Below are 17,571 nucleotides of genomic sequence, written 5' to 3' on the forward strand. Positions count from 1 at the left end.
CACCCCCAAGGGTGGTTTGCACGTTCATGACCGGGCCAATTTTTACAATTCTGACCACTGTACCTTTATGAGGTCATAACTCTGGAACGCTTCCATGGATCCCGGTGATTCTGACATTGTTTTCTCGTGACATATTTTACTTCATGTTAGTGGTAAAATTTCATTCAAATAACTTGCGTTTATTTGTGAAAAAAATGGAAATTTGGCAAAAATTTTGAAAATTTCGCAATTTTCCAACTTTGAATTTTTATGCCCTTAAATCACAGAGATACGGCACACAAAAAACTTGATAAGTAACATTTCCCACATGTTTACTTTACATCAGCACAATTTTGGAAAAAAAATTTTTTTTGTTAGGAAGTTATAAGGGTTAAAAGTTGACCAGCGATTTCTCATTTTTACAACACCATTTTATTTTTAGGACCACATCACATTTGAAGCCACTTTGAGGGGTCTATATGATAGAAAATACCCAAAAGTGACACCATTCTAAAAACTGAACCCCTTAAGGTGCTCAAAACCACATTCAAGAAGTTTATTAACCCATTAGGTGCGTCACAGGAATTTTTTTGAATATTTAAAAAGAAATGAACATCTAACTTTTTTTCACAAAAAAAATACTTCAGGTTCAATTTTTTTTATTTTACCAAGGGTAACAGGAGAAATTGGACTGCAAAAGTTATTGTGCAATTTGTCCTGAGTACGCTGATACCTGATTTGTGGGGGGGAACGACTGTTTCGGCGCATGGCAGAGCTCAGAATGGAAGGAGCGCCGTTTGACTTTTTCAATGCAAAATTGGCTGGAATTCAGATCGGACGCCATGTCACGTTTGGAGAGTCCCTGATGTACCTAAACAGTGGAAACCCCCTACAAGTGACCCCATTTTGGAAACTAGACCCCCCAAGGAACTTATCTAGATATGTGGTGAGAACTTTGAACCCACAAGGGCTTTACAGAAGTTTATAACGTGCAGCGGTACAATTAAAAAATCATATTTTTTCCACAAAAATGATCTTTTCACCCCAATTTTTATTTTCCCAAGGGTAATAGGACCCTAAAAGTTATTGTGCAATTTGTCCTGAGTACGCTGATACCCCACATGTGGGGGTAAACCACTATTTGGGCGCATGGCAGAGCTCGGAAGGGAAGCAGCGCCATTTGACGTTTTTGGCTGGAATTGAGATCGGACACCATGTCGCGTTTGGAAAACTCCTGATGTACCAAAACAGTGGAAACCCCCCCACAAATGACACCATTTTGGAAACTAGACCCCCTAAGGAACTTATCTAGATGTGTGGTGAGCACTTTGACCCCCCCAGTGCTTCACAGAAGTTTATAATGCCCGGGCGTGAAAATAAATAATTCGTATTTTTTCCACAAACATGATCTTTTAGTCACCATTTTTTTATTTTCCCAAGGGTACCAGGAGAAATTGGACCCCAAAAGTTGTTGTCCAATTTGTCCTGAGTATGCTGATACCCCATATGTGGGAGAAAACTACTGTATGGGCACACGTCGGGGCTCGGAAGGGAAGTAGTGACGTTTTGGAATGCAGACTTTGATGGAATGGTCTGCGGGTGTCATGTTGCCTTTTGAGAGCCCCTAATGTACCTAAACAGTGGAAACCCCCCACAAATGACACCATTTTGTAAACTAGACCCCCCAAGGAACTTATCTAGATGTGTGGTGAGCACTCAGAACCCCCCAGTGCTTCACAGAAGTTTATAATGCCCGGGCGTGAAAATAAAAAATTCGTATTTTTTCCACAAGCATGATCTTTTAGTCACCATTTTTTTATTTTCCCAAGGGTACCAGGAGAAATTGGACCCCAAAAGTTGTTGTCCAATTTGTCCTGAGTATGCTGATACCCCATATGTGGGAGAAAACTACTGTATGGGCACACGTCGGGGCTCGGAAGGGAAGTAGTGACGTTTTGGAATGCACACTTTGATGGAATGGTCTGCGGGTGTCATGTTGCCTTTGGAGAGCCCCTAATGTACCTAAACAGTAAAAAAAACCCCACAAATGACACCATTTTGTAAACTAGACCCCCCAAGGAACTTATCTAGATGTGTGGTGAGCACTTTGAACCCCCCAGTGCTTCACAGAAGTTTATAACGCCCGTGCGTGAAAATAAAAAATTCGTATTTTTTCCACAAACATGATCTTTTAGTCACCATTTTTTTATTTTCCCAAGGGTACCAGGAGAAATTGGACCCCAAAAGTTGTTGTCCAATTTGTCCTGAGTATGCCGATACCCCATATGTGGGAGAAAACTACTGTATGGGCACACGTCGGGGCTCGGAAGGGAAGTAGTGACGTTTTGGAATGCAGACTTTGATGGAATGGTCTGCGGGTGTCATGTTGCCTTTGGAGAGCCCCTAATGTACCTAAACAGTGGAAACCCCCCACAAATGACCCCATTTTGAAAACTAGACCCACTAAGGAACTTATCTAGATGTGAGGTGAGCACTTTGAACCCCCAAGGGCTTCACTGAAGTTTTTTAATGCCAGGGCATGAAAATAAAAAAATCGTATTTTTTCCAGAAACATGATCAATTAGTCCCCAATTTTTTCATTTTCCCAAGGGTAACAGGAGAAATTGGCCCCCCAAAAGTTGTTGTCCAATTTGGCCTGAGTACGCTGACACCCCATATGTGGGAGAAAACTACTGTATGGACACACGTCGGGGCTCGGAAGGGAAGCAGTGACGTTTTGGAATGTAGACTTTGATGGAATGGTCTGCGGGTGTCATGTGCATTTGGAGATCCCCTGATATACCTAAACTATTGAAACTCCCCACAAGTGACCCCATTTTGGACACTAGACCCCCCACGGAACTTATCTAGATGTGTGGTGAGCACTTTGAACCCCCAAGTGCTTCACAGAAGTTTATAACACTCGGACGTGAAAATAAAAAAATCATTTTTTTCCACAAAAATGATATTTTTGCCCCCAATTTTTTATTTTCCTAAGGGTAACAGGAGAAATTGGACCCCAAAAATTGTTTTGCAATTTGTCCTGAGTAGGCTGATACCCTACATGTGGGGGTAAAACACTGTTTGGGCGCATGGCAGAGCTTGGAAGGGAAGGAGCACCATTTGACTTTTTCAACTCAGAATTGGCTGGAATTGAGATCAGACGCCATGTTGCATTTGGAGAGCCCCTGATGTGCCCAAACAGTGGAAACCCCCAATTCTAACTCCAACCCGAACCCCAACACGCCCCTAACCCTAGCCCTAACCCTAGCCCTAACCCTAGCCCTAGCCCTAACCCTAGCCCTAACCCTAGCCCTAACCCTACCCCAACACACCCCTAGCCCTAACCCTAGCCCTAACCCTAATGGAAAAATGGAAATAAATACATTTTTTTAATTTTATTATTTTTCCCTAACTAAGGGGGTGATAACGGGGGGTTTGATTTACTATTTATGGCGGTTTTTATGTTTGGCGGCTGTCACACGCTAAAAGACGCTTTTTATTGTAAAATAGTTTTTGCATCACCACATTTTGAGAGCTATAATTTTTCCGTATTTTGACCCACCGAGTCATGTGAGGTCTTATTTTTTGCGGGACGAGTTGACGTTTTTATTGGTACCATTTTTGGTCACGTGAAAATTTTTGATCTCTTTTTATTCCGATTTTTGGGACGCAGAATGAAGAAAAAACAGCGTTTCATGAATTTCTTTTGGGGGGGTGCGTTTACACCGTTCCGCGTGCGGTAAAATTGATAAAGCGGTTTTATTCTTCGGGTCAGTACGGTTACAGCGATACCTCATTTAGGTCGTTTTTTTATGTTTTTGTCGGTTTTATGCAATGAAAACTATTTTATATAAAAAATAATTATTTTTGCATCGCTTTATTCTGCGAGCTATAACTTTTTTATTTTTTCGCTGATGATGCTGTGTGGTGGCTCGTTTTTTGCGGGACAAGATGACGTTTTCAGCGGTACCATGGATATTTATATGCGTCTTTTTGATCGCGCGTTATTACACTTTTTGTTTGGTGGTATGATAATAAATCATTATTTTTTGCTTCGTTTTTTATTTTTATTTTTTAAGGGGTTCGCTAAAAGGGTTAACTAATGGGACAGTTTTATAGGGCGGGTCATTACGGACGCGGCGATACCTAATATGTATACTTTTATTGTTTTTTTTTTATTATTTCCAAAAAATGGATTTATTGAGGGAATATTTTTTTTTTTTTTTCTAATTTATTTGGCGAATTTTTTTAATTTATTTTTACATTTTTTTTAATTTTTTTTAACTTTATTACATAGTCCCAGGTGGGACATCACTGTCCTGTGACAGATCGCTGATCTGTCACATCACAGATCACTGTGACAGATCAGCAATCTGTCACAGGCATTGAAGAAGACTTCCTCTTGCCTGCGCTTTGCAGGCACTGAGGAAGCCAGCTTCCTCAGGTCCCCGAAGGCCCCCGTCGCCATCTTGGATCCGGGGGCCTGGAGGATAGGAGCCCCCGGCAGCAGCGCTGCACATTGCGCTGCCGTGGGGGGCTCAGGGAAGCACGGAGGGAGCCCCCTCCCTCCCGATGCTTCCCTTTAACTCCCGGTACACCGTGATCATGTTTGATCGCGGTGTGCAAGGGGTTAACGTGTCGGGGGCGGTCCGTGACCGCCCCTGACACATAGTGCCGGGTGTCAGTTGTGATAATCAGCTGACACCCGGCCGCGATCAGCGGCGCTCACCACGTGGGCGCCGCTGATCGCGGTAGACGTACTATCCCGTCCACGGTCATACGGGCCCGGGTACCATGGACGGTATAGTACGTCGGATGTCAGGAAGGGGTTAAATAATCAAGTAATGCTACTTGATCTCATCTCCATTCTTACCCTTTATGTAAATACTGAATGAGGGACATTTGTTAAGTCTAAAAATAGGTTACATGCATCTGTATAAAGAGACTGAGAGAGAGAAACAGCCAGAGAGATTCTGCCAAGACATCCATACATCCAAAGGACAAGAGACAGGACAGAAGCCACAACATCATCACAAGGGACACGGATCGATCATTCAATAGGAAACAACCTAGGGGTTTTCAGCCTCGGTTGGAAGAATACAGATCTGCTCCATTGACCATCACTGAACCATGGATACATTTGGAGAAGCCAGGTTGTGATCCTCGGATCAACTGGCCTTGTACCTTTTATGGACTCAATGGACTGTCATGTTCCTACACTTATTGTTACCTCCTCTCTGTGTGCGTGCCACAGGTAGAGTAGTCGACCCTGAAATATGAAGCCAGGTTGTGATCCTCGGATCAACTGGTCTTGTATGGACTGTCATCTTCCTATGCTTGTCATTACCCCCTGTGTGTGTGGGCCACAGCTGGGTAGTGACCCTGGAAGATCTGAAGTCACAGCAGCTATTTTCCCAGCGGGTCAGTGGAGGGTGAGACTCTGTAATGTGCCCCATCTTGGGTATTTTCCTGGGACTGTTCTATGTGTTATCTGCCTGTTTTGTGGTACAATAAAGCATTGCCCACACTGTCTTACCCTCACCCTGTGTTGTCTGAGTAGCGTTTTGCCCATAAAAAGGAGAGCGGGAGTTTGGTGGGACAATCCCTGATCCATGTGGTTTTGGCTAGTGGGCGGCGCTCATAGCATTCTGGCAGAGACAAGCATAGAGGTCTGCTGGAGACCTCTGGTTGTCATGCCAACCCATCGGTGACCCATGATCATGTGACGGGGTCACCGATGGGCGGGATTTCCGGCGCTTGCTGGAAGTGCACATTAAATGCCGCTGTCAGAGGCTGTTAGGGGAAAATGACAGGTGTTCAGTACAGCTGACATGTGCCGGAAAAGATGTGGTCTCACTGCCGGCACACACATCAAAGGGAGGAAGTACATTTATGCCTGATGTCGGAAAGGGGTTAAAGGGGATTGTTTTTACAGAGACAGAAGTGGTAGTCAATCATGTATACGTACAAATAATTACAAGAATACACAGCTTCTAATGTTAAATTGTATATAGTTACCACAAGAAAATATAATTTGTGTAAACCATGTGTGGATATAAAAATTCAGGCAAATGTCAAATGTTGTAGCGCCACCTAGTGGCTGTGTGCAGAAGTGCCATCATAGAGTAACATGTATCCTAAGAGAGCGTCACTATCAAGGTGGAGATGAGATAAGTGCACCGTATTTATTGAGTGTAAGATAAATCCATACATAGATATATGTAAACGGATTGTAGATCTATCACTGGATATCAGTGTATAAGGGGAATAGATCCTGTGCACTTATAGATGAATAGCTTATATAATGAGAGGACACGGGGACGTGTCTGGATGAGGAGCTGAGTGGGCGCAGGGAACGCTAACTCCGTGCCCCAGCAGCAGCTAACGGTGGGGGAAACCAGCAATTCCACTTATCACGACCTCAGACGAAGTCCAGGCACTGATGGGGCACATCCCGAGGAGCAGGGGAGCAGCGCCGGGCAGGATAACAGACTTTGTGCCGGCGCCTGGGAAAATCCAAGATGGCCGCCGCAGCACCCACCATGCAGCCAGCGGCGGAGTGGAGCGCTCTGGGGGGTCTGGTCTCCTGACATCGGGTCAGACCTCACACCAGAGGGGCATGAGTGCAGCGGAGCAGGCACAGGAGAGATCGGGCAGCTCTTCACCCAAGAGCCTGGAGAAGCAGAGCAACAAAGCGCAAGTATATGCACCTGACACAGGGCACCCCTCCACCCCATCATTGAGGACACACTGAAGTCCCTGCTAGGAGATCTAAAGCAGGCTGTACACAGTGACATTACCTCAGCCCTCACTGCACTACAGAAAGACATTGGGCACATAGGGGACAGAACAGCCATACTGAGGAGAAGCTGGAGGAATTCTCCACAGCCCACAACGACTTCTTGGACTCTCATTATGAGGCAGATGAGGAGACCACCAACCTAAAACTTTAAGGCTTTATTTTTATCATTTTAAAGAAGCCATTATAAAAGCTGCAGAGGGCGGACCGGAGCTCCCAGAGAGGTTCAAGAGCATCATGGTGTTCACTGACCTATCCACCGTCACCCTGAACAGAAGGCGGGAGATCTCCACAGCCACCAATATCCTACAGGACAACGGGATCATGTACAAGCGGGGCTACCCTGTTAAGCTGATCGTCTCCAAGAATGCAGCCACACAGGTCCTGACTTCCCCCGAGAGGCCATGTCTCTTCTGCAGAAGTGGTCGGTGGGGACTATGTGTTCTGTCCCCACATGAGGCGAATGGAGGTGTAGTTGATTGGGGCTGGGAGAGATTCCTACCTTCCGTTTCCTCAATGCAGAGCAGACAGGACCATTGTTGCTGTTTTGCTGTTCATGCGTCCGGAGAGATGATACAAACCAGATATTGTGAAGTCCAGACTTGTTTATTTGGGAATCTGGACATACAGCATATGATTGATAATGCAGTAGGTTCTCCAGAAGTGCAGATGTAGCGACCAAAGTGATACAGCGATGTGTGTGCAGCAAGTTGGTAGCAAGATGATTGAGCAAATTGTGGTAAAAAAACTGATGCCTTTCACAGCCTGCTAAGCGTGTCTTTCCCAGGAGAAAATGAAACTAATAATGGCCACCGGCAGGAAGAGAAGGAATGACTGACCTGGAAGTGGAAGGCATGTACTAGAATTAATTAGCTGCAGTCTGCTATACAGAAAAATGACAGAAGGTGGCAGCAGACCAAATGCAAAACTGAACACAAAGAATGGTAACATAACACAATCTATATAAGCATATAATCATAACTTTACATGGAACAGCACACTATGGATGAGGATACCAGCTCCCCGCAGAAGAAGATGCCACCCACCCTGATGAAGGAGTGGACATGGACAAGAGAAGAGAATACAAGACTATTTTTCACCATGGTCTGCGGAGGCACAAGAGGAGTTACAGTTAGTTTTTTTCACAAAATTAAAATTTGTTTTTGTTATTCCCCCATTTTTCCTAATTGTCTAGTGGTGACACATAGATTTTATCTAATCTGTACATGGCTCTTCACATTTCCAGCATTATTGTAAAAGGTCCATTCAAAAGATCCTTCTATGGAAAGAGGCCCAATCCCTAAAAGCAGATGTATGGTGTGTTCAGGACACCCGCCTATATAGCACTGATGCCCATAGACTTCAGAATGGGAACTTCCCAAATGTCTTTCATTCCCAAGCAATTGACAAAAAAGAGGAGTAGTAATCACGATAAAGAACACCGTCAGCTTTCGGGTAATCACCAGCGTAGTGGACGACGAGGGCAGATACGTCATCCTAGTCTGCACCATAAATAACAAGACCTACACAATTGTCTCTATTTACGCCCCTAACTCCAGGCAGATTTCATTTCTTAAAGACCACCCTGGCGGTAGTAGCAAAGGTTAAAAAAGGCGCCTTGTTAGTCTGCGGGGACTTTAACATCACCCCCTGTCCTAATATTGATAAATTCGTGCCCCCTCAAAAGAAAGAAAATACCCGATCACTCTCTCAGACCCTCCTAGCGGAAGAACTCTATGATGTTTCCGAGCGGGATTACACCTTCTACTCACACTCCCATAGAGGTGACTCCAGAATTGACCTAATGGTCACAGATAAATGGTTATTACAGGACGTCTAAAAGGCCGCGATAGGGAACATAACCTGGTCGGACCACGCCCCGGTCTCTGGTCAAATTACAGAGGGACACAACTATCCAACATATTCTCTATGGAGAGTGAATAACTACCTTATCACATCCCATAAAATTAGTCCCCAATTGCAGAAAGCATTATCATAATATTTCACAATTAATAACACACCCGATGTGTCCGTATCTACAGTATGGTGCGCCCACAAGGCCGACATCTGGGGTAAAATAGCGTTCCAGAATAAAAAAGCAACACTACACCAAATAGAGGAAATTAATCAAAACATAGCGCACTAGAAGAGGCTCACAAACGTAGCCCCTCAAACAATCCTCCAAACATTACAGAAACTAAGGTATGAACTACACCAACTGCTCCAACCCAAATACGAGCACAATCTACGGAAAAGTAAAGCCAAATATTACTGGCAGGGAAACAGCGGGCAAAATTTTAGCCAATAAAATCAGAGCCAAAATAACCAAAGATTGTCCCACGTACAGGGCGACCAAAAAATATAATATATAATCCTAAGGAAATTGCGAACACCTTCTCAGAATACTATTCCTCCCTCTATAATCTGCAGGAAAATACCGCAATACCACAACTCACCCCCAACTAATAAATCAGTTCTTAAAGAGCGTAAAACTTCCTAAAATACCGGAAGACTAATTACACATGTTGAATCAACCAATATCCCAAACAGAAATACAGCAAACCATTAGAGGAATGAAAAATAATAAGTCCCCCGGCCCGACGGTCTAACGAGCGAGTACTTCAAAATATTCCAAGATATGACATCAATTTTCCAAAATTTTATTCCTGTTTAACTCCCCGAAAAAGATCAATTGATGGCGCATCGTATCCATTGACTGACACCTGAGTATAAGGTTTGCATGGAGGTATTGATCGTATTGTAAGAACTTCGGGCAGAGATTTCCCCTATCCAGGGCTTCATATAGAAAAGGCCATGCCACTTTGTCAAAGGCCTTTTCAGCATCGAGACTCATCAGCATTGCAGGTGGCCTCAATCCATCTTGAGCCAGGACCGTGGCTGCGACCGCCATGCGAATATTTGCCACACTGCTCAGTCCCTGGCTAAATCCTGTTTGAGCCTCACATAGGAGGCCAGGTAGCAGCATCTGCAGTCAGTTCACCAGGATCCTCGCCAAGAGTTTATAGTCGTGGTTGAGGAGTGAGAGTTGGCGATACGATTGTGGCAATAGTGCGTCTCCTGAAGAAAAATCACATCTGGTCGGAATCATTTTATGTGTATTAGAACTGCATTTAAGGGTGGTGTTAAGGCCCGCAACGTTCCACAGCAAGAATCATAAGTGTGGTGAGGTGTAAATGGTGTCAGAATCTGATGTGTGGGGTATACTTATCCTGGGTCCTAGGGTGAGGTCAGCGCGGTGTGTAGTAGTACGGTGTGTCCATCCCTTTCGGTCCCAGGAAGCCGCAGGCATGAACAGGTATTAAGGGAGGTAACAGAGAACAATAAAAAAATAAACATAGTTAACTTTACAAATCGGTGGTGGGAGCTCGCCGGGAATATACCAGGAGAGCCGTGCCACCACCAAAGAGAACACTCTACAACAGAAACAACAGTCCTCCTAGAGTGAGAAATAACATATAGAGCAGGTTTCATAAATCATCCCACTGTGACGTCTCCATGGCGTTGGAATCTTCTGTATGCCATTGTAGGGAGATGGACCGGGCCAGTAACATTCCTAATAATACATCCGGTACTACCCCCCCATGGCCAGCTAGGGTTGGTAAATGTTACAATGACATTTCCCAGTGAATGCATTTGTATTGGTTGAAAGCAATGTTAAAGTTGAAAAACGCATCAACAACGCTGTGTCTGAACATAGCCCAAGTGGCGGAGGAAGATTTTGGCCTGGGGTTAATTATTTTGCCTTATATAAAAGTCATTAACCTGGAAAGGATGCACCTTAACATATTTCCCAGCAAAATCCACTTTGAATTTGTTTTTGTATGTTTTTTGTTGCACCGGTAAAAATGGCAAGAAACTCTGACAACATTGTTTACAGCTGTGACCTAGGAGTGACAAATGCTTCCAGGGGTGATCCCCATGATATTCCCATGTCATTTGAGCAGTGTTTCCATCATTTTCAGATGTTTTTAGACCTTAAAAGGACCCCCGGGGATCGCGGTAAAAATGCTCGGGTCTCCCATAGACTTACATTGGGCTCGTTGTTCTGTCCAAGTACCCGAGTATTCCAGTTTGCTTGACCCGAACAACAAGCACCCGAGCATTTTAGTGCTCGCCCATCACTAGCCATAACCAATGTGGACATGTCCAGTTCAATAATATTGCAATGCTTACCCATAGTAAGGGAGGATAAGATGAACCTACCACGCTCCCCCGACGCACGTTTAGCATATCAGCTTTCTCAAGAGGAATTGCCATTGGAGTCCAGTCCCATTAGCTATTTATATGATAATCTCATCTGCCAATTACAGTGGAGCATGCGTCATTATGATTTGCTTCTACCCGCCACCATCATTGCGGCATGAATGTCGGGTTAAATCAAACCCAGTGACACCATAGACTCGCATGGATCACGAAGCAGATGACCTGACAGTGCAGAAAGGCACAGGAGCACAGCGTGCAGGCGCACATTGGCGGCCATTTTTAAGAATTCAGCTGGAAACAGCCATGTATAAGGACAATGTTTTGGCATAAAAGGCATGGAATCGCATCGTAAGGAAAACCAGACTTGAAGGAATGGGGAGGGAACATAAAATTGTACAAAGTGCTGAGTGCCAGAGTCGGTGAATAAAAGTTATTAATGTGCACATACATTATGGTAAGGACTTGTGGAAATATTAGAGATAATATGTAAATGAACAAATACTGACACTGTGTGAAAGGGTGTCAGGACAAAGGGAGAAATAATGAGCAGAAAAAAATAAAATATGTGAAAAAACAAAAATGAATGAAAAATAAGAATAATGTAAAAAGTGAAAGTACAAGTGAGTCTAAGAAGATGAGATACAGTAGGTCTGTCAGTTGCTGAGCTCAATTCCCTCAATATCCATGGGTGAATGCCATCTGGGCCGGGGGATTTGCCACTGTTCAGTTTGCTCAGACGCTGGCGACCTTCTCTTGTGTTACACTAGCTACAGTAGGGTTCAGTATAACAGCAGTCCAGTATGACTAACCCGATTAATCCCTGTTTTTGGTGTAAATTAAATTACGTGTCACACAATTTACCAGTTGGTGCAGTAGATTCTAAGAAAACCACCAGACTCCGCATTCATGATCTGCAGGTTTTTGAGTCTGTGTATTAGAATAATAGAAAGGCGGTGATCACAATAATAGCTGTGTGGAGATCAATCAGTGAGGGCAATCATTCTGTGAAGAGACAGCTGTGAATCTGGTGGCCCTTATCTAAGGGTGAGGCCAGGACATGTTGTACATGCATTTCTCCTTGAAACCCTGAGAAATATGGGTCGTTCGAGACATTGTTCAGAAGAACAGAGTACTTTGATTAAAAAGTTGATTGGAGATGGTAAAACTTATAAAGAAGTGCAGGCAATGATCGGCTGTTCAGCTAAAATGATCTCCAATGCTTTACCATGGAAAGCCAAACCAGAGCGACATGGAAGAAAACGGAAGACGACCATTCAAATGGATGGAAGAATAGCCAGAATGGCAAAGGCTCAGCCAATGATCAGCTCCAGGATGATCACAGACGTCTCACGTTACCTGTGAGGACTGTGACAGAAGACGCCTGTGTGAAGCTAATCTCTTAGCAAGAAGTCCCCGCAAAGTCCCACTGTTAATGAAAGACATGTACGGAAGTGGACACAATTTACCAAAGAACACATCAACTGGTCTAAAGAGAAATGGAGAAACATTTCATGGACTGATGAAAGTGGAATTGTTCTTTTTGGATCCAAGGGCCGCAGACAGGTCGTCAGACATCTCCAAACTCTGCATTCTAGCCTCGGTACACTCTGAAGACAGTGACGCATGGTGGTGCCGGCATCATGATATGGGCATGTTTCTCTTACTATGGTGCCGGGCCTATTTACCGCTCACCAGGGATCATGGACCAGTTTGTATATATTACAATACTTGAAGAGGTCACGTTGCCTTACGCTGAAGAGGATATGTCCTTGAAATGAGTTTCACCAAGACAACAACCCTAAACACACCAGTAAACGAGCAAAATCTTGGATCCCATCCAACAAAATTGAGGTTATGGAGAGGCCAGCTCTAATCCCGGACCTCAATTCGATAGAACACTTGTGGGGCGACATCAAAAATGCCGTTTCTGAGGCAAAGCCAACAAATGCCAAAAAATTGTGTGGGATGTAGTCCGAGCATCCTGGGCTGGAATAACAGCTGACAAGGGCCAGAAGTTGGTTTACTCTATGCAACATAGATGTGAAGCCGGTCTAAAAATCTGTGGGTAACAGCTAGAGATGAGCAAATTTGTTTGAAAAATGATTGTCAAACAGAAATTCGACACAAATATGGTGCATTCGGATCTGTGATTAGAAACCCGAGCAAAATGTAAAAAAAATCAAGAAAAATCGCTAACATTCGGTACAAAGTGCAGGAAAATATTTGTGTTGCCACAAAAATATTTTCAGCACTTTAGTAACGATAATGGTGGTGTATCATGAGTGTTTGGCACATGTTTGATGAGGGGAGGGGTGTGCAGAGCTCAGAGGCGCGGCGTGCTTGTAAGCACAACAGTCAGCCAATCAGGGTGCAGGAAACACAATGTCCTGACACTACGGCTTGTGTCATTGGCTGCTGAAATCACATGTCGCTCTCCATATAAATAGCGGACATCTTGTTTTAGCGCCATTTGTACATTGTAACAGCGCAGAGAGGCTGCTCCTGACGCTGCCACTGTTTACAGCAAGATTTCAGCTATTTAGTTAGGCCGTTGTATATCAGACAGATCGTGTAGCTAGATAGTGTCCAGTGCGGCTGTAAAATTTACCTTCCCGCATTTCTTTTTTGGACATTACTGAGGTCCACAGACAAAACCAGCCGTTCACGGCTTCTATTGTCATCCATGCACGAGTATTGCATTCTAATTCACATGTAGCTAGTGATAAAATATTAAACAGCCTGCTGTATCCCACCTTGTCATTCAGTGCTGTGGTGATAAAAAACCTAAGGCACATATAAAAAAAGATTTTTAATTGCAAAAGGTTTGACAGCCCCGCACACATACACACAGCCACACAGACCACTGCACACAGATACAGCCCCACAGACCACTGCACACAGATACAGCCCCACAGACCACTGCACTCAGATACAGCCCCACAGACCACTGCACACAGATACAGCCCCACAGACCACTGCACACAGATACAGCCCCACAGACCACTGCACACAGATACAGCCCCACAGACCACTGCACACAGATACAGCCCCACAGACCACTGCACTCAGATACAGCCCCACAGACCACTGCACACAGATACAGCCCCACAGACCACTGCACACAGATACAGCCCCACAGACCACTGCACACAGATACAGCCCCACAGACCACTGCACACAGATACAGCCCCACAGACCACTGCACACAGATACAGCCCCACAGACCACCTCCGTCACACACATTCTCTGCCCATTAGACTTACATTGGACTCGCTACGAGTACCCGAGTATTAGGAGCTACTCACTAATCCCTATCCCTGACCTGTGTGAATACCTCTCTAATAAGGCTGATGTCTGCATTCCTGGGTGAATGTGGACACCTCTGTCAGCAATGCCTGCATTTATGGGTAAGTAGGGACCTGCTGTAATTAAAATCACCACCTGGTGGAGGGCGGAGTGCTTGGTCAGTAAGCTAATATACGAGACAAAAAAACTGACTGGCACATCCAGACTAGTGTGAATAGGTGCATACCAAGAGGAGCAACCCCAATATACAATATACAAAGAAAGGTTGCACTCTATCATGCTAAAGCATGTCAATGTGGAATATATGAAATTTGACATATTCCACATTGACATGCTTTAGCATGATAGAGTGCAACCTTTCTTTGTATACTTTGCCTGCTCCAGTCACGCAAGTTGTGTGCTCATTTCTGCCATTCGCACCCCTCTCATCGACTTGCATTGATACACGGTGGAATTCCACCCTGCACATGTTGCGGCGACTGTGGCAGCAGCAACAAGCCCTGATGCAGTATGTCATGTCGTATAGCCAGGGCCAACACAGTATGCAGATGGCGCATGTCACATTTACAGAGTGCACACAGATTAAGGACCTCTGCACCCTTCTGCACAGTTTTGAAATGGCTACTAAGATGGTTATCACTGATGCCGCCATCATCAGCATCACTATTCTGGTCATCTATATGCTGGAGAAGACTTTGAATAGCCAGCGGGAAGAGATGGTAGTCCCAGAAGAAGAGGAGGAAGCAGAGGAGGAAGCAGAAGGGATAATATTGTCTTTAAGTTCAAGACTGTCGCCACACACACACAGGTGGGTGCCAAGGGAGGGTGGATTACTGTGATCGATGAAGGCTGGTGATAACAGACAAGCTGTTATTGAAGGGGCAAGATCCAAGGAACAAATGGAGGAGAAAGAGGTGATGGGCGAGTAACTGTCAGATGAAGAGGATGATCCTCCCCTCTCTGTTGTTCGTGGTTGGTGGGATGGGACGGAGGAAACGAGCCTCATTGTTACCCAGCCACCAACACAGCATGGGCTTGGACCTCATGGTAGAGCCCTACATACGAGTGCCTTCTTGCTGCACTATCTGCAACATGATTTCCGTATAGTCATGATTAGGAATAATGCTGACTACTGGGTTGCCACTTTATTAGATCCACTTTATAAAACTAAATTTTGCAGATGATCCCCGCCCTAGAAAGGGAACAGTGAATGCTGGAGTATTGAAACACGCTTTTACACAACCTTAAGAGAGCTTTTCCCCAAGACAGCAGTGAAGCACATCGTTCACATCGCGGTTGTAGACTTCCAACCTCTGGACAGTCAATTCTTCAACGCCAAAACATTAGCAGCAGCAGCAGTGGTGAAAGTAGAAGAAGCAATTTCTGTGAGTCCTTTGACACTTTTTAGGCCAACGCATGACGTGGGTTACTTGCTTACGTATTTTGGCCAAAATATTAACTAATACCTCTCATATTTTCTATATGTGTTTTTTGCACTATATTTTTCAGGGTGCAGTTGGGCCCATTCGGTCTTGTAAACTGTGGTGTCTGTTCACATGGGATGCATTTGGATGGCACTAGGCAGCCCGCCTGATCTAATAGTATGGGTGTAACTAATAGGCTGTTAGCCTGGATGCTGTGCATTCCCATTGTGTGAACAGCGCCACATACAAGTCTTCATTGTGCATTAATATACCAAGCATCCGCCCCTCCATACATTGGTAGGTTGTGAGCGGTTGTCTCATCGGTATTCTTGCACCTGTGTTGCCCCCATCCTAACTATATGGGCGCACTCACCCTGACAGTGCATTTGTTTGGAGGTCTGGGCAGGTCGGCATCTCTGCTTTTTGCTGTTTTTGAACATTTGACATTTGCCTGAATTTTTATATCTACACGATTTACACAAATTATATTTTCTTGTCTTAACTCTTTACTATTTAACATTATAAGTTGTGTATTTCTGTAATTATTTGCATGTATATATGATTAATTACCACTTCTGTCTCTGTAAAAACAATCCCCTTTAACCCCTTTCTGACATCGGGTGTAAATGTACGCTGATGTCGGACTCCCTCCTTTTGATGTGGGCTCCGGCGCTGAGCCTACATCTTTTCTCGCACATGATGGGCCAGAAATCCCGCACATTGGTGACCCTGTCATGTGATCGCAGGTCACCGATAGGTTGGCATGACAACCAGAAGTCTCCAGCAGACCTCTATGGTTGTCACTGCCGGATCCTATGAGCACTGCCCAGTGGTCACCGCTCATATCAAGTGAGCATCTCTGCTACATGCAGGTGATCTGATCATTGCCTGCATGTAGCAGAGCCGATCGGGTTATAGCAGCTTCTAGCCTCCTATTGAGACTATTGAAGCATGCCTGTGGAGACATGGGGTGCCCTGGTCCGCTGGCTGAAACCACATGGATCAGGGATCGTCCCATTGAATGCTCTCCCTTTAACATGGGCATAACGCTACTCAGACAACACACAGTGAAGGTAAAACAGTGTGGCACACAACAGGCAGATAACACATAGAACAGTCCCAGCAAAATACCCAACAGAGTGCACATTACAGAGTCTCACCCTTCCGCTGATTCACTCCCAGGGTCGCTACCCCACCTGTGGCACGCACAGAGAGGAGGTAACGACAAGCGTAGGAAGATGACACTCCATACAGTCCATACAAGGTAAAAGACCAGTTGATCCGAGGATCACAACCTGGCTTCTCCAAACGTATCCATGGTTCAACGATGGTGAATGGAGCAGATCTGCATTCTTCCAACCAAGGCTGAAAACCCCTAGGTTGTTTCCTGTAGAATGATAGATCCGTGTCCCTCGTGATGTAAAAACTATATGAAGTATATAGTTTGAGGTCTGGGATCTGCCAATATGTGGCTAGCTTTCTGTTTCGGATAACATGATACATGATTTTAGTTATTTTTTGTCTAGTCTCACTTGAACATAAATCAATATTAAATAGTCTCCTGATGTGTCCTCTTTGGTGATCACAATGAAACACGTAGAAATAAGAGGCTTGGAGAGTGAGTGTGTAAATGTCACCTCACCCCATATACTGAAATGTGGAGTATATGTTTTTTCTATTAGTCACCTTCTGATTAACCTTGAGGGGATGAATTATGGGTATAGTTTTATATTTGGAATTAATAAAGTTTAGTTTTATCCTTTTGTCAGCAAACATGAGGAATGACAAGAGACAACCCATTTAAGAAGGTTCAATTTTGGTTAAAACTATTCCAAC

The 17,571-nt window shown here is 44.5% G+C and overlaps 1 protein-coding gene across 1 annotated transcript in view; it reads left to right on the forward strand.

Moving 5' to 3' along the window:
- LOC141082412 (oocyte zinc finger protein XlCOF29-like) overlaps nt 1-17,571 on the forward strand; it is a 264,186-nt gene that overhangs the window by 19,184 nt on the left and 227,431 nt on the right. The window lies entirely within an intron of this gene.

This window comes from Dendrobates tinctorius, unplaced genomic scaffold, assembly GCF_039654945.1.
Source record: "Dendrobates tinctorius isolate UK_male_01 unplaced genomic scaffold, ASM3965494v1 ptg000017l, whole genome shotgun sequence".
In the NCBI taxonomy this organism is placed as follows: domain Eukaryota; kingdom Metazoa; phylum Chordata; class Amphibia; order Anura; family Dendrobatidae; genus Dendrobates; species Dendrobates tinctorius.